At 41.7% G+C, this 7,759-nt stretch overlaps 1 long non-coding RNA gene across 1 annotated transcript in view; it reads right to left on the bottom strand.

Moving 5' to 3' along the window:
* Nucleotides 1–4,828: 4,828 nt before the first annotated feature.
* The window catches only part of LOC102371665, a 40,121-nt gene continuing 37,190 nt past the window's right edge, over nt 4,829–7,759 (bottom strand). Inside the window, exon 3 of the long non-coding RNA XR_324408.1 lies at nt 4,829–4,982. This is a non-coding gene — a long non-coding RNA (uncharacterized LOC102371665). The remainder of the gene's footprint in view (nt 4,983–7,759) is intronic.

Genomic DNA, 7,759 nt, shown 5'->3' with positions numbered 1-7,759 from the left:
GGAGTACTAATTCATATACCACACACACACACGCACACAATGATATCTATATATGTATATATATGTCTATTCACCAATTCACACACATACCACCAACCTACACATACACACAGGTGACTTCCTAAGTTGGGCATTGTGATGTGTATGTATGTATGTGCTTGGTGTAATTGGGATACCTGGGGAAAGGTTAAGGTAAGAAAGTAGAAGTACAGGGAGTTAAAATTACCAGGACCAGGATTAGAACTGGTAGACTACAGGGGCCTGGGCTAAAGAACTGAGGCTTGGGGGTAACTTAAGGTTAATTGATCTTAATTGATTAAAAGACAATGCCCAAAGACTGTGAAGCAGGGAAGTGATGCCAGCACAGAGGCTGGGACTGGAGCCAGAGCTACAGGGGAGCTGAAAAGGTAGGTGCTGGAGAGGGAAAGTGGGACTAAGGGAAAGTGTGGGTGTTAAAGAGGGGCTCTGGGTGTGGGGAGCCAGAGGATGGCTCCGGGGCAGCTAGAGAAGGTGCAGGGAGTGGCAGAAAGTGCTGGAAGCTGGAGAAAGGCTCCAGCTGCTGGAGAAAACTGCAGGACAGCTAAGAGGAGCTCGGAAGCTGCGGGGGAGGGCAGGAGGACTACAGAAGGTGCAGGGGAAGCCTGAAAACAGAGAGAGAGACAGCAGAAAATCACAGGAAAAGTAGCAGGAGAGACTGAAAGGTGGCAGGGCAGAAGGAAAGCAGAGAAAGGCAGAAGAAAAGACAGTAGGAGCAGGGGAAGCTGAGAGGAAGCAGGGACAGCAGGAAAGCAAGGAGAGGCTGAGAGGTGGCAGAAAAGGGGAGATGGAACTGGGAGGAGATTGGGAAACTAGCAGGGGGTGGGGCTGTAGCTTTGAGAGAGAGAGAGAGAGAATGAGGTTGGAATTTAAGATAAGGAAGGGACTGAGGTTCAGTACAACATGACCCAACTTGGGGTTGTAAGTGACAGTGGTTTTATTGAACAGGGGAGATGGTGACATAATGTCTTATTGGTTCCCTTGTACCCACACACACACACACACACACACTGGCAGCAGGGGGTAGAGAGGTTTGGTGCAGGGGCTGAAGTCCACTGAAGTCCAGGAGGAGAGAGAGGGACAGGGAGAGAGTCCAAATTGTAGGAGGAGGTGTGCAGGTAATATCTACTTATCCAGACTGGAAAGGGTCCTTGTCCAGTAGATGTTGTCCAGATTGGAAATGGCATTCCCACTGAGTCTGTCTTCAGTGCCCTCTTTTATAGGAGCAGACCTTCTATGACCCTAGTGGCAGGGGCATGCCCAGGCAAGGGTCAGCCCCTGGCGTACTGAGCATGTGTGCTCCTTGCAGGGGTGTGCAGTTTCGGGTGCCTGTAATGGTGGGGTACAATGGTAGAGTTGCTGGTTCTGCAGGGTCTTTTGTCTTTCAAATGCTGGTCTTGTCTCTGTTCCTGGGTGAGGTCCGTGGTTCCTGGATGAATCAATGCGAGGTGATGGCCCAGTCATTACAGGCCATTCAGTAGAGGCCTGCTACCATTGTATTTCAATCATTCCCAATCACACTCATTCATCGGGGAACCAATTTACATGGGAGGGGTACATGAATCATACAGTTGCAATATGGGATGCCCAGGCAGAGGACAGAAGATGGAGACTTGACATATAAAATAGAAACTTGACATGACTTTGGTTCACTTCCAAACACAAGCCTAAACCATACACTATCCATATGAAACAATAAAAATCAATGTGAAAATGATAATAATACAATATACAACAGTAAAAATCAATACAAACCTAATAATTATACAATATAAAACAGTGGATATCCAAAACCAAAAACTTTCTATCAAAATAAAAATGTCTTATCCTAAGTCTGAGCTCACTTATACTTATCTATAGGGAATAGAGAGGGAGAGAAAAAGTCAGAAATGGTTGGGGAAGGGGAGGGATTGCATTTTAAAATAAATTTAAAAAAAGAAAAACTGGGGGTTTTGCTACACAGGTATCAACTTTTCTCTCAAGTCAGTGTAAGTCACCATATGCACTGCGCTGTATGGGCATGCACATATAGACGCATGCCCATACTGTGTAGTGATTTTGGTTACTGCACAGTCAATGTACACATGTAGATGTGCCCAGTTACACATGTACCTTGTAGAAGATCCGAGTTCACAGAAGCATTCCCAAAGAAATACTGTGCCTCATCACACTTTTAAAAACGAGACTTTCCATAGGTATAACTGGATCACACAGGAGAAATTACTCCCTTGTCTTACCAAAAGAGGTGGCTCAGTCTGTGTTTTTGCATTGTTTCATGTGTGAGAAAATAGCTGAAGGAGACAAGGTGCCTTTTTTCCAACCAGCTTAAACCTTGGCCTGAGTAGAAGTCAAATTATAACCAAAAGAGGAATTTGGTAACGTATTCCCTGGATCAAAAGGGAAACAAATAGTCAGGATAGGTGATAGTCCCTGGGGTTTCCTATAGGGCAGTACAGTTATATACTACCCTAAATATTACCTTGCTACCTTACTCAAGATCATGGATCAAGCATAATAAACAAGAACTAACCTTTAAAGTTAACAATATATATTTATCTTAACTTAAAGGAGTCACTATGAAACAAAAGCTTTATAAATATACCAGGAGATTAAAAACTTACCAAAAAGCTCAATTATTTCCCATTAACCAAAGGAAGTGAAGTGTGTCCTTCAAAGGGCTACTAGGTTTTAAAATAGTAATAATAATATTGTTTAGAATTATGAAAAGGGAAAATGTAATGAAGCAAGAAGGATTTATTCAATTCATTCCAAACTTGTGTATATTTTGAGAGAGAGAGGAGAGAGAACCTGGAAATGAGCCTATGCTTGTGCTACCTGACAGAACTATATTTTCTGGTTATTCATTTCCTCTTAATTTAAGAAGTTTAAATACTGGGTCTGACTCTCTGAAACACCATGGTCTTGTCATGAAATACTCTTTAATGTCTTTATTTATAAAGCTCTCTCAATCAACCAATACATTAATCTTATCCAAAATACCAATGCAAAGCTTTTAAAACAAATTTGCCAGCTCCATTAACATCATAAGATCATGTTTTGTAATATGAATGAAATATAAAGCATAGCATATGCATTTTGACTCAAGCAGCAAACAAATATCATATTTATCCCAGGATAAAGTGCAGTCATACAGACATCCATGTCTGTTGTCCTGGGATAAGTCCTAAAAAGGTTTACCAGAGAAACTATTACTATCTCTTATCCTGAAATATTGCAAAGTATGACTGTACAGTTATCCCAGGATTGCATTATTTAATCGATAGCAGAAAAGTGGTACTGCATTCAGTTGCTCACTAAACCCCGATTAGAAGAGTGATATGTGTAAATGCTACTGTAATCCAAATATATTTTTGTTTAGGGACAAACACAGGAACAATTTATGTAAGACCAAATGTCATGTCTGTTCTTAGCATCAAGAATGCATGAGAAGCCAAAGGTGAAGTACACCCCATTCTGGCAAGTACAGTACAAGCTATATTAAACTTTTTATTGTGGAAGTTTCATACTCTTGTGAACTTTGGTGTATTTTAATTGAATGAGACAGCATAACCAATGACACTACTAGAATTTAATATGACATTTTTATTGTGATGAAGGGACTTGCAACTTGAATTTTTAAGAGGATTTTTTTCACTGATTGTATTGTTACTAAATCCCCAGAATTTCATTTCCTGGGAAGTTTCATGGGCATCAGTTTTCTCCTTATTAGCCTGTGAAATTCCACTGTTGAAAATGATTTTCGGTTATTGGCATTTTTGTCTAGTGATGGGAAAGACTTCCTATATTTTGTTCTATCAATGACTGTCTTCTCATTAAAAAAACCAAAACACCAAAGAAGATGAGTTTGAAGGGCTGTAATCTCAGCTTCATTTCCCTTTTATCACAATTTATTCTCTGTTCTGTCCTGACTTGAAGAGGTATGCATCTATTCTAGAAGAGAGACACGCTAAGGTACTGTGTGTTGTTGTTAAAGGTTAATTATGATGTGGCAGTAGATAAAAATAGCTTCTTTCCCATTAAGGCCCCACAATGCACACAAAACAATGATGATTTTATGACCTGAAAGCCACATCTTAAAAGACTAACAAACAGAGAAAAAAAACCCTATGCTACCCTAGTGACCACATATGAAGCTCATCTAAAAACATACAATAAACTGTCCTCACCATAGTCAAACTACAGAGGAAAATAAACCCTATTAATTCATTATCACCCAAAGTTTGAATTGAAGTAAGGAGAAAAAACTAAGCAGCAACACCCCTATTCACCAGTACCCACCCACTCAGAAAACCGAAAGTGACATATTAGACAGAAGAGATCATCCTCCTGATTTTCTCGCCAGTTTAATTCAACACTGAAATAGTTCATAATGTTGACATTTCAAGTGGTGTAAATAGTCTATAAACCTGAAACCCCACTGAGATGTGATGAGGCACTGTGCATTTCTCTGAGCTGTTATTTGTAGATTGCTTATCTTTAAGTGAGAAATATTCACTTGCTCGGAGGATGACAAATGTGTGTGTTTGTTTGTTTGTTTTATTTTTTGGTGCCCATAAATTTATTGGAATAAGGAGACATTCATTCTTGGCCTATGTTATGCAGTATATTACATAATGATCGCTTCTATCCTAAAATCTATGTGCTATTAATAGATATGTTAGTAAAATACATGGAATATATTTTCATAGTGTGCTACTTTGCTCATCTGAAAAATATAGTTCATGGTGAGGTAGTCTGTGCCTGTAAGAAACTATTTCTTTTTAGGTTCTGTTTATTTTTCTCTGCACGGTTCATATTCTTTCCTGTTTCATATTTTCTTGTCTGTAGTGTTACATCTGCCAGGATGATGCATTCCTTTTTGTTTTGTTTTCCTCCTTTGTTCTGTTAATTGTTGGAACATCCTTCCCTCTTTCTATCCTTTCCCCCTTTCAAAACAAAATAAAAAAGGTCAATTAGATAAACATATAAGTTGTGGAAAAGGCTATTACTGATGGTTGCTGGGATACCAGTCACTGGAAGAGCTAGATTAGCTATGCCCTGCTGGAAGCAAAGGTGAAGCCTTTTAACAGATGGAAAGCTAGAACATAAATCACCATAAAAAGCAAAAGCACCCAAACAAAAAATCATTGGAAGCAGAGGACTAGCAAAAGAAGGGTTTCTAGATTTAGGTAGCCTAATTCCATAAAGAGACTTAAGCATTGTAATAAGTACTGTGACATCTAAATTTTAGGCACATGGATGTATATTACAATTCACTGCCCCATTTTTTTTTAAATTCAGAATCCTCATAAAGTCCACTTTCCTAATGAAGATTGTATGGAGTGGGACTGCGTCCATAAGGTTTTGTTCTTTCGTGGTGATCTTGCTTTCAACAGGAAAACAGGAGATGTGACCTTAAGTCCCTACATAATGTGTTCTCTTAAACTGAAATGCTGAGCAGGATGCCATCTAAGATAACCATTAGGAAATTTGCAGTTGGGAGGCGGGGCCTAAACCCCATTCATAAAAAAAATACTTAGGATGTATCCTTGCCTGGAATTCTCAGCCTTGAACCCTCTGTTGGAGTTAGTCACCTACGTAAGTCAGCCTTTTCTCATAGAAGACCAGACACCCTAAACATATCATAGTTTTATAGATAGGCATTTGGGACTAAATGTATACACCTGAAACAAAATTTAACAGGACTTAAGCAGAAATGACTGTGGTACTTGGCTAAATACAGTCAGTCAGAAAGCCAAGACTGAATCAATTCAATCTTTGCAGGTTAGTTTAAGTTGTGTAGAATAAACTGATAAGGAAGTGAACAGATGCATACTTTTGACTCCAGAAATGCAGCCACATGCCTGCAGTGGCCCAGGCTAGAAGCTGGGGGTGCTAGAGCATGCATCCCTTCTTGGCTACAGCAGAGAGTTTGAGCCCAGGCTAGCCTGCCCACCCTGTGAGGAGAGGCTTGTGGGGGGGGGGCAAAGCATCCTGGGATGCTGGGAGACTTTGAGCTAAGTTGAATCTGGAGGGGATTTGACACAGAAGTTCAGTAACCTGATTTAACCTAAATCAGTTAAGTCTGATACTACATCCATCCAAGTTTATCTGAAACCAGTTTCAGACATTTTGGAAGCAGTTTATGTTCAAAGAATTTCTGGGCCAGGTTATATTACACTTTTCCCAGTATAAGTGATTGGAAACCAGTCTGTAATTATAACAGAACAGAAGTTTGGCACACACAGACTTGTTTAAAAAGGTGGGACCCAGTCTAAGATTCATTCCTCCCCCCTCCCCTTACCCAGGTGAATGTGTGTTCTGTTCACTACCGATCTTAACTATACCACTTATAGAAAACTGTGTAACTTAGATAAATTCCACCTTGGGCTTTTTGAATAGCTGTACCTAGCCCTGTTTTGTTAAAGATTTGAACCATTTTCCAGTCATTTATACATTTTTATGCATACTTTCTGTACCTAGCTCTTGAATCTAAGCTTTGCAGTATAAAACGCTGCCCTGTTCTGGACCCATCAGTACAAAAAGCTGCTCCTGTGAGTACCTCAGGGCTACTTGCTCTCAAGACTTCTCAGGCCCAGCCAATTGTTACCTGGGGATACTACCCCTTGTGCCAGCTGGACCGCTGAAGTGGCCCTGAGAGTTCCCTGCATCCCCTGCAGTGGGGGCTGCAGTCTGACTCTGACCTGCTGGACCTGGATGAGGCATCTGCCCCTCTAGGCCAGCTGCCAGAGGGCTGTGGCTGCAGAGTTGGCCTTTGTGCAGCACTACTGCCATGTGTGCCCCCTGCCCAGCCATCTGGATAGCTATTGCTCAGAAGATGTTCCGGGTGTGGCAGCCTACTTTGAACTGTCAAAGCATGTCCTCCTGGCCCCAACTGGCCAGGAGGTCAGTCACAGCCAGCTAGGGCTAAGGTGCCAGCTCTGAGCCAGCAGGGTCCTGCCACTGGCCTCCCTAGCAGGAATTCTGATGTTCCCTACTGGGAAACTTAAAAATCACTGATAAAAAAAATCCCAAAGTCACTCTGTAAAATACCCCAAAATCCATGTTCCTCCACACTTAAAACAAAAGACCACTATACAGAGAGACAGGGAGAGTGACACACAGAGACAGCAATCAGTTGGACAATGTTTTGTTGTTATATCTACAGTGTTAAAGCAGTTTGGAAGACTACCAGTGTATCTATCAAAAATACATGAATATATATGTTGCTGTCCAGCCCCCCCACCCCCATGGGCTACAGCCCCCCAATAGGACCTGGACCTCTTCAGCCTCCACAAGAGAAGGCTGAGAGGTGATCTTGTGGCTGCCTACAAATTTATTATGGGGGACACAGCAAGGGATTGGAGATGCTCTGTTCACCAGGGCGCCTCTTGTGGTATCAAGGAACAATGGTCACAAACTGAGAGAGAGCAGATTTAAGCTAGATATCAGGAAAAACATCATCATGGTAAGGGTGGCCAAAATTTGGAATGGGCTTCCAAGGGATGTGGTGCTCTCCCCTACCTTGGGGGTCTTTTAAAGAAGCCTGGATAGGCATCTGGATGAGGTCACCTGACCCCAGCACACTTTCCTGCCTAGGCAGGAGGTTGGACTCGATGATCTGTTGAGGTCCTTTCTGACCCTAGCATCTGTGAATCTATGAAACAATGGCTATGCTCCCCCCCACACAGGTGCTACAGCCCCCCACAGGGGCCCCCCCCTT

The sequence above is a fragment of the Alligator sinensis genome, unplaced genomic scaffold (genome assembly GCF_000455745.1).
Source record: "Alligator sinensis unplaced genomic scaffold, ASM45574v1 scaffold1294_1, whole genome shotgun sequence".
In the NCBI taxonomy this organism is placed as follows: domain Eukaryota; kingdom Metazoa; phylum Chordata; order Crocodylia; family Alligatoridae; genus Alligator; species Alligator sinensis.
Note: the sequence above shows the minus strand (reverse complement) of the source record. Positions and strands in the feature narration are given on the sequence as shown.